We start from the raw sequence: 14,986 nt of genomic DNA, 5'->3' as shown, positions 1-14,986 counted from the left end.
TGATTACTCAAGATATACATGGGTGTTCTTCCTCAAGTCCAAGGACGAAATGAAGATCACCTTCATTGATTTTGCCAAGCAAGCCCAACGCAAGTTTGATAGAGAAATCCGAGCAATAAGGAGTGACAATGGCTCTGAGTTCAAGAACTATACCTTGGAAGAATTTCTTAGTGATGAAGGGATTGAGCATCAATATTCAGCTCCATACACTCCTCAGCAAAATGGTGTAGCCGAACGGAAGAATCGTACACTTGTAGAATTGGCAAGGTCCATGTTGGATGAATACAAGTCACCACATAGTTTTTGGGTTGAAGCTGTCAATACCGCATGCCATGCATCAAACCGACTCTTCCTCCGCACTATATTGGAAAAGACTCCATATGAGCTTCTAAATAAAAACAAGCCAAATGTCAAGTACTTACGTGTATTTGGGTGCAAATGTTTCATTCTCAACAAAAGAGAACGGTTAGGAAAATTTCAATCCAAAACAATTGAGGGTATATTTGTTGGTTATGGATCAAACTCTCACGCCTATAGAGTCTACAACAAATCCAATGGATGTGTTGTAGAAACTTGTGACGTGGTGTTTGATGAATTTAATGGCTCCCATGGGGAGCAAGTTGATCTAAGTGATGTAGGTGAAGAAGATTCTTCTCAAGACATTTTGAACATGGGTGTTGGTGCACTTCTTCCTATGGAACAAGAACCTCATGATGATGAAGAAGAAGATGGAGGTCTCACGCATCATCAAACTACTTCAACATCCATACCAACACAAGTTACTATTGTTCAACCTATACCCTTAGCCCAAGTAGATGAGGTTGATCAAGTCTCACTTAATGATAACCATCAAGAACAAGATCATCATCAAGAGCAAGAACAAGAAAGTCCAATCATGGATGACGAACCTCAACAAATGCAACATGAACAAGAAGATCTTCCTCCACACGTGAATGATCCATATGTTGAAGATGTGGATGATGGACATGAAGTTGAACCTCGTGAAACCCTCACCTCCATCATGCCTCGAGTGGCTGGTCGTGTTGATGTTGACAAAATCCTCACCGGCATCTCGGAAGGTAGAGTCACTCGTAAACATTTGACAAACTTTTGTGCTCACTTCTCGTTTGTGTCTAGTATTGAACCACTCAAGGTACAAGAGGCATTGATGGACAACGATTGGCTTGTTGCTATGCAAGAAGAGTTGAACATTTTTGAACGCAGCCAAGTGTGGTCACTAGTCAAGAGGCCGTCCAACGAGCACAACGTCATTGGAACAAAATGGATTTTCAAGAACAAGCAAGATGAAAATGGTGTCATCATCCGAAACAAGGCAAGGTTAGTGGCACAAGGGTACTCACAAGTTGAAGGTTTGGACTTTGGTGAGACCTTTGCCCCCGTTGCCCGTCTTGAATCCATTCGCATTTTACTTGCTTATGCCGCTTTCAATGGTTTTACATTACATCAAATGGATGTGAAGAGTGCTTTCCTTAACGGTCCTCTACAAGAGGAAGTATATGTGTCACAACCACCCGGGTTCGATGACCCCTTTCACAAAGACTATGTGTATAAACTTCATAAGGCTTTGTATGGCCTCAAACAAGCACCTCGTGCTTGGTATGATCATTTGAAGAAGTTTTTACTCGATGATGGTTTTGTGAGAGGGGTGATCGATCCCACTCTTTTTACTAAGAGGGACAAGGGTGATTTGATTCTATGCCAAATCTATGTAGATGACATCATTTTTGGTTCTCCTAACATTCATTTGTGCAAGAAGTTTGCGGATTCAATGACCAAGAATTTTGAAATGTCACTCAATACGGATTTGAAGTTCTTTCTCGGATTTCAAATTCAACAATTTCAAGAAGGAATTTTCTTATCTCAAGCAAAGTACCTCAAGGATATTCTAGAAAAGTTTGGTATGTCTGACGCTAGTCCATGCAAGACACCCATGCCAACCAAAATCACTCTCACTGAAGACACAAATGGTACTCCTTTCGACCCATCTACTTACCTCTCTATGATTGGTTCATTGCTTTATCTTTGTGCATCTAGACCAGACATCATGTTCAGTGTATGCATGTGTGCTAGATTTCAAGCTTTCCCTAAGGAAAGTCATCATAAGGCGGTTAAGCATATTCTTAGATACCTTGTTCACACCCCAAAGTTGGGCCTCTGGTACCCCAAGGATGCTAAGTTTGATCTCATTGGGTACACGGATGCGGATTGGGCTGGAGACAAAGTGGATCATAAGTCCACATCCAGTGCATGTCAGTTTCTTGGACGGTCCTTGGTGAGTTGGTCCTCGAAGAAACAAAATTGTATTGCTCTCTCTACCGCAGAAGCTGAATACATTGCTGCCGCTAGTTGTGCAACTCAGTTGTTATGGATGAGGCAAACTTTGAAGGATTACGGTATCACCTATAGAAATGTGCCTCTTCTGTGTGATAATGAAAGTGCCATCAATATTGCTGAGAACCCCAAAGATCATCTCCGCACCAAACACATTGATATTAGGTATCATTTCTTGAGAGATCATGTTGAAAAGGGTGATATTCACATTGATCACATTGGTACAGATTTTCAACTAGCAGATATCTTCACCAAACCTCTAGATGAAGCAAGGTTATGTCGACATAGGCGTGAACTTGGTATCTTGGATCTTGACAACATTATGTGAAATCTAGTACCCAGTCATGCATGAATCTAATGTCTTGTCATGATGTAGGCATATACTTAGGGGGAGACATTCAATTCATGAATGTTCTCGCCCTACTCAATGCATAAAAAGAACCAACACTCTCAAAATATCCATGGGTCTAGACCTATGGTGCTTTAACATGATGGAGTAGTGACTATGCACTTAAAGTTCAAGTCTTTCTGTGTCATGTCATGTCTACTCAGACATTGTGGCATTAGCCACCACTTGTAGTCTATGGCTATGATTGAGTAAGGTAGGATATGAGTTACTACATAAATAAGTTTTACTGTGAAAAAAAATGAATGAAAAAATGCCTTTCTCCTCATCATGATCAGCACCTGCATTCTTGCCTCCTGTCCAAACTTCTGGCGTCGGATGTCCGTAGGTTCCTGACGTCCGTGTGGCATTTCACTGTCGGACGTCCGTAAATATCCGGACGTCCGTATATTCTGCTCTGATTACCTTCGACCGGTCGTCCGTCCTCTCCGGACGTCCGTAAAATCCACTCTGGTTCCCTTAAGTTGGCCTAGACGATGAAGCTCCGGACGTCTGGAAGACTCCGGACGTCCGTAAAAACCTTTCTGTTACAATCTGCCCGGTCGTCCGAAGCCGTCGGACGTCCGTAGAATCATCTCTTTCATCCTCTATTTGCTGATGGTCCAGACTCCGGTCGTCCGTCCGTTCCCGGACGTCCGGACGCATATATGACTCTGGTCGTCCGTAGGCTCTGGATGTCCGTAGGCTCCGGACGTCCGTATGTTTTTACTGGGGTCTATATATACTGCACCGTAGGGTTTGGTCAACCAACCACATCCTCTCCACTTGGTCCGCCGCCGCCGCCGCTCCTGCCGTGCGTCCACTCCCCGCAGCCGCCCGCCGCCGTACCCCTCGCCGGGGTTTCTCCCTGCCGCGGATCTGCGACTCGCCGTCTGGCCCGTCCAGCCTGTTCTGCTCGGAGTTTCTCTCCCCGGCCAATCCGTCGACCCTCTGCTCTAGCACGTCGCTCGGCTCCTCCGTGCTCTTCCTCGCAAGGCAGGGCACAACCTTCCCTCCCCCCTTCTCATGCATTCACCCTGATGTGGGGTGTTGACATGTGCTTTCCTTCTCCCCTAGGTCACGATGCCTCGGTCCAAGCACTCCGCACGCAAGCAAGTCGCCGGAGGGCCGGCTCGTCCGTCTAGTCGTGGTGGCTCCGACGACTCCCAGGAGGAAGATCGCCCTCGGAAATGTGTTGCTCGTCCTCCCAGCTCGTCCAGTGATTCCTCTTCGGAGGGGTCAGATTTTGAGGATGAGCTTGAAGAGGTGGATCCGTCCCCGATGATTGGCGTCCGCGTCGCTGCACCCAAGCCCGGCACTCGACGTCCAACCATTCAACCTCCTCCTCCTCCGGTGCAACCCCACGGTGATGCCCGTCACATCTCCATTGAGCCTCCACTGTCACTAGGCCGTCATGTTAAGCATTTCAACGAGGTCCCCAAATCTTCATATCTTAAATTGCCTCGTGATGTAGATCAATTTACTGTTGTTAGGGATTCTCAGGATAGTCGCTTTCGCACAAATGTCCAAGCCGACATCTTCACCATGATTGTCATCCCTAAAGGCTTGTCACTTCATGTTTGCATTGATCTTGAGCACATTCGCACTCATCCGGAGAAATATCCGGGAGCCATTGAGCTCATTGAGTCATCAAATCTAGCTACCCCATTCGCCTTTCAACACGATTTTAACCATGCTGCCATCCATCAGTTTTATGCCACATGTTACTTTGCTCCTGATAACACTGTCACATGGATGACCTCCAACACTGCACTCACAGCATCTTATGCTGAGTTTGTCACCGCACTTGGATTTCCTGACACTGGGTTCAAAATCCACAAGGATGACCCCAACCATAAGCCCAAAGTCATTGCGGTCTGTGCAGATCTCCTTAGACCCATATCATCTTTGTCTAGCACTGAAAACCAAAAGGGTCTAAATCAAGTCTCCATTTGGCGTTTTCCATTCAACATCATTTATCAGTGTGTCATCTGCACCATTTATCCCAAGATGGGTGACAAGGGCTCCTACAGCAGCTACTGCATTGATCTCATGCATCGCCTCTTCACATCTCCTAAAGGGAAGATAAATGTTCCACACTTTCTATGGCATGAGATCCGCCTTGCTAGCTTCCAGCACAAGAGGGGTTTCCCTCATGCACCTTTTATTCAGGCATTTATCGAGAGTGTAGCTCCCTTTCCCATTGCACGCACTCATATACATGAGAGATGGGTCATCCCACCTCACATGGCGGCTGACCATGTTCCTCCTCCTCCCACTACTGCTAGTCGCACCGCCGCTAGTTTTCCTTCTCATGCTACCCATCCTCCTTCCAGTGATGCCCCCTTTGGGCGCATTACTCGTTTTCTTGGGAAGGCTCATTCAGCCATGATGAAGATGTTCACCTACCATTGCTCCCAACACCACGATGTGGTCACTCGCATGGTCACTTCCAAGAATGCTCTGAAGGCTCGTCTGAGAGACTCAGGCGTATATGATGTGAGTGACGATGAGCGTCTTCCTGCAGATCCCCCTTCTGATTTTGGTTTTCCCTCTGGTCCTGAGTGGGTTGATTTCTTCGATGAGGTTGGTGGCAGTGGTGTTCATGATGATGATGATGAGGATGATCTTTAATACTGTTATGTCATTCCCCCCCCCCCCTAGTTCTTTTCTTTGGATACTTGATGCCAAAGGGGGAGTAGGCTCCATATGCATTACTCTAGGTCATTATGTAATCGAATCTATGTTATGAGTAGTTTGTTGAACCTTGTTATGAGTTGTTGATCTATGTTATGAGTTTGTTGGTTATGAGTTTGTTGAATCTGAGATTTGGTGAATCTATATGAAGTGTAACTCTTGATTATCTTGGCATCAGTTTGAGGGGGAGCCCTCATCATTTTTGTTTTTAGTAGTATCTGTGGTATCACTTTGAGGGGGAGCTCGCTCGCTACTTATTCTTATTAGGGATATTGAGCTCCACAACAAATACTCCGATTACTATTATGAGTATGCATATGAGTTGTCATCAACTACCAAAAAGGGGGAGATTGAAAGTGCAATCATGCCCTTAATCATATTTTGATGTTAATGACAACACATATGCTCGGGACTAATCATGTTTATCAAGTATATCTCAGGATTATGTTCCAAAGACCGTGTGCATGGATCATGACTAGGGACAAAAGCATATAACTCAAGAATGGAGATACAAGATGTTGATTTCATTTATGGTTTGTTCTTGAGTATAGGGATCCCGCACTATTAAGAGGGGGTCGATGGATCTGTGAAAAACTTGCTCAAAAGTTGCTATCTATATACCTTGCCTTCGGACGTCCGGTGTTCTACGGACGTCCGGTCCTTCCTGATTACCCGGACGTCCGGACACTTTCGGACGTCCGACACTTCCACAACAGAAACATTTTTACGGATGTCCGGAACCCTCCGGACGTCCGACACTTTCACATCAGAAGCATTCTTACGGATGTCCGGCCCCGCTCGGACGTCCGTATCCTGTACACTGGATTGTGGGTCACACTTTTCACAGCGGCCGGTCGTCCGATGATTGTCGGACGTCCGGACCCATTTGGGCCTCCGGACGTCCGACGTTCTCCGGACGTCCGACGTTCTCCGGACGTCCGGCCATCCTGTACCCCAAACGGCCATTTTTTTTCCATCACCTATATATACACCCTTTCCTTCCACGGGATTGGGTTGACCATTCACTTTGAGCCTCATAAGAACACTCCTCACTCTCTCTCTCATTCATCCACACTAAATCCTAGATTCCAAGTGTTCTAGGAGCATTTTGAGAGAAGTTCTCCAATCAAGTGATAGATCCACTTCTTCCCCTTCTTTGCACCAAAGGAATTCGTGACTTGAGCAAGTTTTGAGCATTTTCCCATCGTTCTTGTTACTCTTGTAGGTTGGAGACTCCTAGGCGGTAGGAGTCATCTGGAGAGGAATCGAACTTTGTGATTACCCTCGGAAAAGTTTGTGAGGGTTTGGAGACCACCCCAAGGTCTACCACTAGTGGTTGAGAAACGCCTCTGTGGTGTTGTCTCAAAGGGAGAATAGGGTGAGTCTTCGTGGCGTTGGTGTGCCTTCGTGGTAACATCCATCCCTCTAACGGTGACTAGCTCCCCTCCAAGGGAGTGAACATCGGCTTACATCCTCGTCTCCCGGAGTTGCGGTTATTCCTAACCTTAACTCTCTACTTGTGGTTACTTGTCTCTTTACACTTGCGTACATTATATTGTGCTTTCCTACTTACGTGTTTGTGTTATTTGCTTAGTACTTTGTGCTCACGTGAAATTGTTAGGCTCATCTTCATATTCCGCATTATTGCCTAAAAATTGCCAAGTAATAATTAGAATTTGTAATTGTACCTATTCACCCACCCCTCTAGGTCCATCTCTATCCTTTCAAGTGAACTATCCTCATCAGTCCCGAGATGTACCGTGGCATAGAATTGGGCCACAATATCAGCATCATAATCTTTGTTGAATTGCATGATCCCAAGAATGTTCAGTTGAGTGCACATCTGAAGAGCTTCACCAAAGTATTCAGGATCCTTCTCCATATGGTCGGTGTCGATGGAGTGCACGTTGACAAAGAGGTTCTTCTTGGCTTTGAGAACATCAAAGAAGATGGCAAACTGGAACCTGTTCCAGAACGGACGATTAACCAAAGTGGGATCTTGGTCAGACTCATACGGGTTGCGGCGACGCCTTGCCCAGAACTCCTTGGGCGGCATTTCTGGCACGGTTTTTCCTGGCTTTGGCTTGACCCCAGGCTTCTTCCAGAGTTGAGGTGGAGGTGGAGCACTTGAAGAACCTCCGGCAGACTCAGTGGTGCGATAGCGCTTGGACGTGGCACGACCGGGGTTGACACGACGAGCCTGATGCTCAGGAACCTCATCACCTGGAACCACACATAAGAACACGCAAACAACCAGAAAGAACGAGCATAAGCCACAAAACACGAGCAAAAGATCACTGAGAGGTAAAGAGCATGGTGGAAACTGGTAGAGGGCGGTAGTACCGCGACCCGCGAGCGGTAGTACCGCTCCAAGCGGTAGTACCGCTCTGGAGAGAGCGGTGGTACCGCTCGAGACGGGAAACAGCAGTTTCCTACTGCCGTGGTCAGATCCGGCACTACCGTCCTACCAAATTCAAAAATACTCCAACCAAACACCAAACCAAACTGTTTGGAAGCATTCTCCATCCTACTCAAGCCTAGATCTAGCCAAAAATCTAGAGATGCAACTGCTATTGCCCCTAAGATGCTAGATTGGAAATCTAGACAAGAAGAAATAGGGAGCGGGGGCAATACCGGTATCCATGGCAAGAGGACAAGGTGGGGATCGTCTCCACCGAAGGAAATGGAGAGGAACGCCCCGGAGAGGGAGATCCGCCGGAGCCCTCCCACGGCGCCGGTTGCTGAAGAGAGAGGAACAGAGAAAGGGGGCGTGCGAATGGGTATGGGGGATAAGAAACTCCCCCTGCCCCCGATATAACCCCCTGCCCGCGCCTCACAGCGGTAGTACAGCGCTGGAGGGCGGTAGTACCGCTCGGAGCGGTAGTACCGCTCGCCACCAGTGGTAGTACCGCTCAGCAACCAAACGGCTTCTAGACAAGCGGCAAAAGCACCAAAGAGACGAGAAAGCAAGGCCAAGAGAAAGAAAAGACCAACAAGGCAACACACACACTAACAACGGTCCAGAACCCACTCTTTCAAAACAACCACACGAACCAGAGCGAGCTCTAGCCTCTCTCAAGAGAGGGCGCTGGCCGGAGCCACCTATGTTTGAGTCAATTGGTATGGCACCGCGAAGAATTATCCTTGGGCCCATGACCAAAACTCGTCTTTGAAGCACAAGTACCATCAAAAATGGCTAATGTGAAAGAGTTGATCGTTTTATGCATAATGGGGGGAGGGAGAGTTCATTGAGAGAACAACACTCTGTCCATGCCTACATCTAAACTAGACACCAAGTTGAGTGAGGGGGGTGAGCAAGGGTTCAAGTCACATTGCTCGAATCAATGATATTTAGCTCATGCCTTCACTCACGAAATCTTGCTTCATCCAAGGGCTTCGTGAAAATATCTGCAAGGTTATCATGAGTGTTGACATACTTGAGATCGATCTCCCCTCGCCTAATGTGATCCCAAATGAAGTGATACCGGATCCCAATATGCTTCGTCTTGAAGTGTTGCACCGGGTTGAGAGAAATCTTGATGGCACTTTCATTGTCACACCAAAGAGGCACTTTGTCACAAATGACACCGTACTCCTTTAAAGTTTGCCTCATCCATAAAAGTTGTGCACAACAACTACCGGCCGCCACATATTCCGCTTCGGTGGACGAGAGAGACACACAACTTTGCTTTTTGGAAGACCAACTCACCAAAGAGCACCCAAGAAACTGGCACCCTCCGGAAGTGGACTTCCTATCCACTTTGTCTCCCGCCCAATTGGAATCCATAAATCCTTCAAGTTTGAAGTTTGCCCCTCTTGGGTACCATAAGCCAAAGTTTGGGGTATGAGCCAAATATCGAAAGATTCGCTTGACCGCCACAAAGTGACTTTCCTTCGGTGTGGCTTGAAACCGTGCACACATCCCCACACTCAACATGATATCCGGTCTAGATGCACAAAGGTAAAGCAAGGAGCCAATCATGGAGCGATATACCTTTTGATCCACCGCTTTACCATTGGGATCAATGTCAAGTTGGCACTTGGTGGGCATTGGAGTAGTAGCCGGCTTGACATCACTTAGCTTGAATCTTTTTAGCATGTCTTGAGTGTATTTGGCTTGGTTGATGAAGGTTCCTTCTCTTCTTTGTTTGATGTCAAAACCAAGGAAGAACATCAACTCTCCCATCGAAGACATCTTGAACTTGGAGGTCATGAGAGCGGCAAATTCTTCATTGAAAGCTTTGTTAGGTGAACCAAAGATAATGTCATCAACATATAGTTGGCACACAAACAACTCCCCTTTGACCTTCTTAGTAAAAAGAGTGGGATCGATTAGCCCAACTTCAAATCCACGATCTTGTAACAACTCGGTAAGGTGGTCATACCACGCACGTGGGGCTTGTTTAAGGCCATAGAGTGCCTTATCGAGTTGATACACATGATCCGGGAAGTAAGGATCCTCGAACCCGGGGGGTTGCTTGACATAAACCAACTCATTAATGGGACCATTAAGAAAAGCACTTTTCACATCCATTTATTGCAACTTAAAGTTGTGATGGGAAGCATAAGCAATCAACAAACGAATGGATTCAAGGCGAGCAACGGGAGCAAAGGTTTCACCATAGTCGATACCCTCGACTTGGGAGTAGCCTTGTGCTACCAATCTTGCCTTGTTGCGAATGATGTTCCCATGAGCATCTTGCTTGTTCTTGAAGATCCACTTGGTTGCAATGATGTTATGGTTCCCCGAAGGCCTTGGCACCAACCTCCACACCTTGTTGTACTCGAAGTTGTTGAGTTCTTCATGCATGGCATTGAGCCAATCCGAGTCTTCGAGCGCCTCATAGACCTTATGGGGTTCAACACAAGAGACAAACGCGTGATGTTCACAATAGTTTGCTAATTGTCTACGAGTGCTTACCCCCTTTCTTAGGCTTCCAACCACATTCTCCATGAGATGACCTTTGGTGGTGAGTTTGGAGGCAATCTTCGCTGCACGACGCTCTAATTCCTCCTCGGATGTGGAAGGAGGAGGGTTCACTTAATCATCTTGAGCGTCGTCATGAGCTTGTTCTTGATCTTGAGCTTGCTCATGATCTTGAACTTGCTCGAGGGGGAGAACTTGACCTTGGGCATCAAAAAAAAAATGAAACTCCATGGGCACTAGCACCCACGGTTTTATTGATATAGAAGAAGCATCCCTCATGAGAATTCCAGAAATTCGTCCCCGACGTGGATCGAACTCTGGTCGTTAGGTTTACAATCATGCGCCCCCAACCACTGGGCTATGCCCACGTCCTCAACTTGACCTTGGGCATCATTTGGAGGTTCACCACCATCTTGAGATTGATCTTGCCCTTGGTCTTGTTCCCGAGGTTGAGGGCCTACACTTTGTTCTTCGAAAGCGTGTGGGTCTTGAGTAGGTGAAGGCTCCACTAGAGTGGAGCATTGTCCTTCTCCTTCGGCCACAAGGGGTTCCTCAATGGGTAGAATATGACCAATACCCATTCTTCTTATGGCTTGGGGAGGAATTTCATCACCTACATCACAAGTACCACTTTGCTCCACTTGGGAGCCATTATTTTCGTCAAACTCCACGTTACACGTCTCCTCAATGAGTCCGTTGGACTTGTTGAGAACACGGTAAGCATGAGAGTTTGTGGCATAACCAACAAATATGCCCTCATAAGCTCTGGCCTCGAATTTAGACAAACGAACACCTTTCTTGAGAATGAAACACTTACACCCAAACACCCGAAAGTACTTGAGATTGGGATTGTTCCCGGTGAGTATCTCATACGGAGTCTTGTTCAAGCCTTTGCGGAGATAGAGCCGATTGGATGCATGACATGCAGTGTTGATGGCTTCGGCCCAAAAGTTGTATGGAGACTTGAACTCCGCCATCATGGTCCTTGCCGCATCCATCAATGTCCGGTTCTTCCTCTCTGCAACACCATTTTGTTGAGGGGTATATGGTGCAGAATATTGGTGCTTGATCCCCTCATCACTAAGAAACTCATCCAAGGTGTAGTTCTTGAATTCGGTGCCGTTGTCACTTCTTATTGTCAAGATCTTTGCATTATGTTGACGTTGAGCTTCATTTGCAAAGTCGATGACGGTTTGTTGAGTCTCACTCTTCCTCTTGAAGAAGTATACCCAAGTGTATCTTGAATAATCATCCACAATCACCAAGCAATACTTTCTACCCCCAAGACTATCAAAGGATGGAGGCCCAAAGAGGTCCATGTGCAGGAGCTCCAAGGGTCTCTTTGAGTAGATGATAGTCGTGGGAGGGTGAGCCGTTTCATGAAGCTTTCCTTCGATACAAGCACTGCAAGCACGATCTTTGGCAAAACTAACATTCGTTAGTCCATGGACATGGTCCCCCTTGAGAAGACTTTGCAAAGATCTCATATTGACGTGGGCTAAACGGCGATGCCAAAGCCATCCCACATCAACTTTAGCCATTAGGCATGTCGCGGTCTTAGTGGGTTGCTCCAAAAAGTTAATCACATAGAGACCGTTCTTGACATGCCCAACAAAGGCTACTTTAAGAGTCTTGCTCCACAAGAGGGCCATGGTATCAATATCAAAGAAGGTGGCAAAGCCCATGAGTGCGAGTTGACGAACGGAAAGTAAATTGAACGCAAGGGACTCAACAAGCATGACTTTCTTGATCATTAGATCATGAGAAATGACAACCTTGCCAAGACCTAATACCTTAGAATGAGAGGCATCACCCCATTCGACATTGGTGGGCATAGATGGGATCTTGTGCACTTCCACCACCAAGTCCTTGCTCCCGGTCATATGATTTGTTGCTCCACTATCAAGCAACCATGATCCCCCATCGGAAGCAAACACCTACAAGAGATCAATGCTTGGTTTTAGGTACCCATTGAGTAATGGGTCCTTTGATGTTAGTAACAAGGGTCTTAGGAACCCAAATAGACCATTCAATGTACTCATAAGAAGAACCAACAAATTTAGCATAAACATGCCCATCACTAGCACGGCACAACACATAAGAGGGGTTAAAGTCGCCGGCTTTGTTGGGAGAGATGGCTTTGCACTATTTGGCATCACCACTCTTCGCATTGTTCTTCTTCTCCTTAGGATCACCCTCTCCCTCCTTCACAAAGGTTTGCTTGAGCGGGGGAGGTCGATTGGTCTGGTTATTCTTCTCCTTGTTCTTCTTCTTGTTCTTGGACTTGGGTGAGAACCCAACTCCCTCCTTGCCCACAACTTCCTTTTGATTGCTCAAAAGGTCATTTAGGTTCTTCTCGCCTTGTATGCATGACACAAGACCTTTCTCGAGTTGTTCCTTCAACTTGACATTCTCCTCCACAAGATGCACATGCTCACAACATGGGTTAGTAGCATTTGCATTATCAATCAAGACCATGTGAGGAAATGTGGCCTTTTCCTTGGTTCGCTTAACTTGGAGTTGAGCATGAGACTCCTTGAGGTTTGCATGAGCACCTTTCAAGACCTTATGGGCCTTGTCAAGTACATCAAACTCCTCCTTGAGTCTAACATGATCAACCCCAAGTTTAGCCTTCTCAGAAGTTAGAACACGAGACACAACAAGAGCATGATCAAGATCCTTCTTTAGTTTGGCATGGTCATCGTTGTGTGACTCCTCAAGAGCCAAACGATGCCCACGCTTTTCCTCAAGAGCATTAGAGAGATCCGATATCTCATCGGCATAGTCACGACTATGACCTTCCATCTTAGAGATGGTTTCTTCGTGAGCCTCGGTCATGGCATTGGCTTCACCAAGTTGTTCCAAGAGAGCAACGAAGTGCTTCTTGGATTTGCCCTTGAGCTTACTCATGAATGACTCAAATTCATTTACCTCCTCATTAGACCCCTTAACATTATCAAGACCATCCGTTGAAGGAGGATTAGGAATAATGGTGGTTTTGATGTTGGGGGTTACCTTGGTGGTGGCTTTAGCCATGAGGCACTTGGCGGTGATGTTCTCGTTGGGTTAATCGAAGAGAGACACCCGGGGAGTTGTGGCAATGGCAACGGATGCCATAGCCGTTGCTTCACTATCTTCATCATCATCGTCATCCTCATGGTATTCTTCTTGAACTACCAACCCTCGAGTAGGAGTCTTCTTGGTGAAGTTGTTCTTGTTTGGGAAGGACTTGGCTTTGTCTTTTCGTATGAACTTGCCACCATTGTCTTCCCGCTTCTCGTAAGGACAATCCGCAATGAAATGGCTCACATTGCCACAGTTGAAACAAGTTCTCACTCGTTGCTTGCCCTTGAGGCCACTTAAGTTGTTCTTGTTGAAGTTGGGTCTTGTATTCTTCTTACTCCAAAACTGTCTTGAGGCAAGAGCCATGTGCTCATGATAATCATACTTTGTGTCTTCGGGGTTGCTCTCCTCATCTTCCTCTTCTTCTTCTTCTTATTCCACACTAACCTTGGCCTTCAAGGCAAGATTTGGCTTCTTTGCCCTTTGAGAACGGAGCACCGCATTGTCGGCGGTCTTGTCCAAGATGCTCATTGCAACAAACTCATCCAACACTTCACCTGAGGTCATGGAGTGGAAGTCCGGTCTTTGACGAATGAAGGAGGACATGGCCTTGTTGTAGGGCATCATGGCCTTGAGGAACTTGCGCTTGATCCAATTGTCATCCGTGTCCTTGCTCCCATGATCTCGGAGTGCGACCGCGAGTTTGGTCACTCTTCGAAAGAGCTCACGAGGTTCTTCATCTTCTTTCATTGCAAACTCATCGGCTTCATCTTGCACCACTTCATAGTTGGAGCATTGAATGCTAGCACTTCCTCGATAGAGAGACTCAACATATTTCCATGCTTCTTTAGCCATCACATGAGGTCGAAGATGAGGGAGATCTTCGGGAAGGATTGCATCTTGGATGATGAAGAGAGCACTCTCATTGAATTGATTGTCCATGTCTTCTCGAGGGGTGAAGTTGCTTGGGTCATGAGGATAGAAACCTTCTTCAATGATTCTCCAAAGGTTAGTATTCACATGTTTTAAATGACGGTTGAAGCGATAAACCCAAGAATCAAAATCTTCATGTTTCTCATATTTAGGAGGAGGACCGGCATGATTCAAATGAGTAGAGGGGATCGGTCCTCTATAAACTGGGGGTTCCACATGGGCAAAGATGCCGGTGCCATTTCTACCACTAGTAGAAGGACTCTTTTCACTGTTAGCTTCCCCCTTGTCGGAGGTAGCATCCGTCACCTTGTTAGTGGGATCACCCACTTTCATAGGCGAGGTAGATAGTTTAAGTCCTTCTAGGAATTCAGAAAACATGCTTTTAACCTCGGCAGTCATGGAGGTTTTCAATGTGTCTAAAGCCACATTGAATTCCTCACGTGAGACAGAGGTTCCCCCTTCGGCCGAAGACGAGATGGGATTCACACCGGAGTGCTCCTCCACATCGTCGTTGATGTCAACCATACTCTTCGGACGGCAAAGTCCTTAATAAAGAGATGAGGCTCTAATACCAATTGAAAGGATCGATATGGTTGACTAGAGGGGGGTGAATAGGCAACTAACAATTT

The sequence above is a fragment of the Triticum dicoccoides genome, chromosome 3B (genome assembly GCF_002162155.2).
Source record: "Triticum dicoccoides isolate Atlit2015 ecotype Zavitan chromosome 3B, WEW_v2.0, whole genome shotgun sequence".
NCBI classification, from domain to species: domain Eukaryota; kingdom Viridiplantae; phylum Streptophyta; class Magnoliopsida; order Poales; family Poaceae; genus Triticum; species Triticum dicoccoides.
This window is presented reverse-complemented; position numbering follows the sequence as displayed.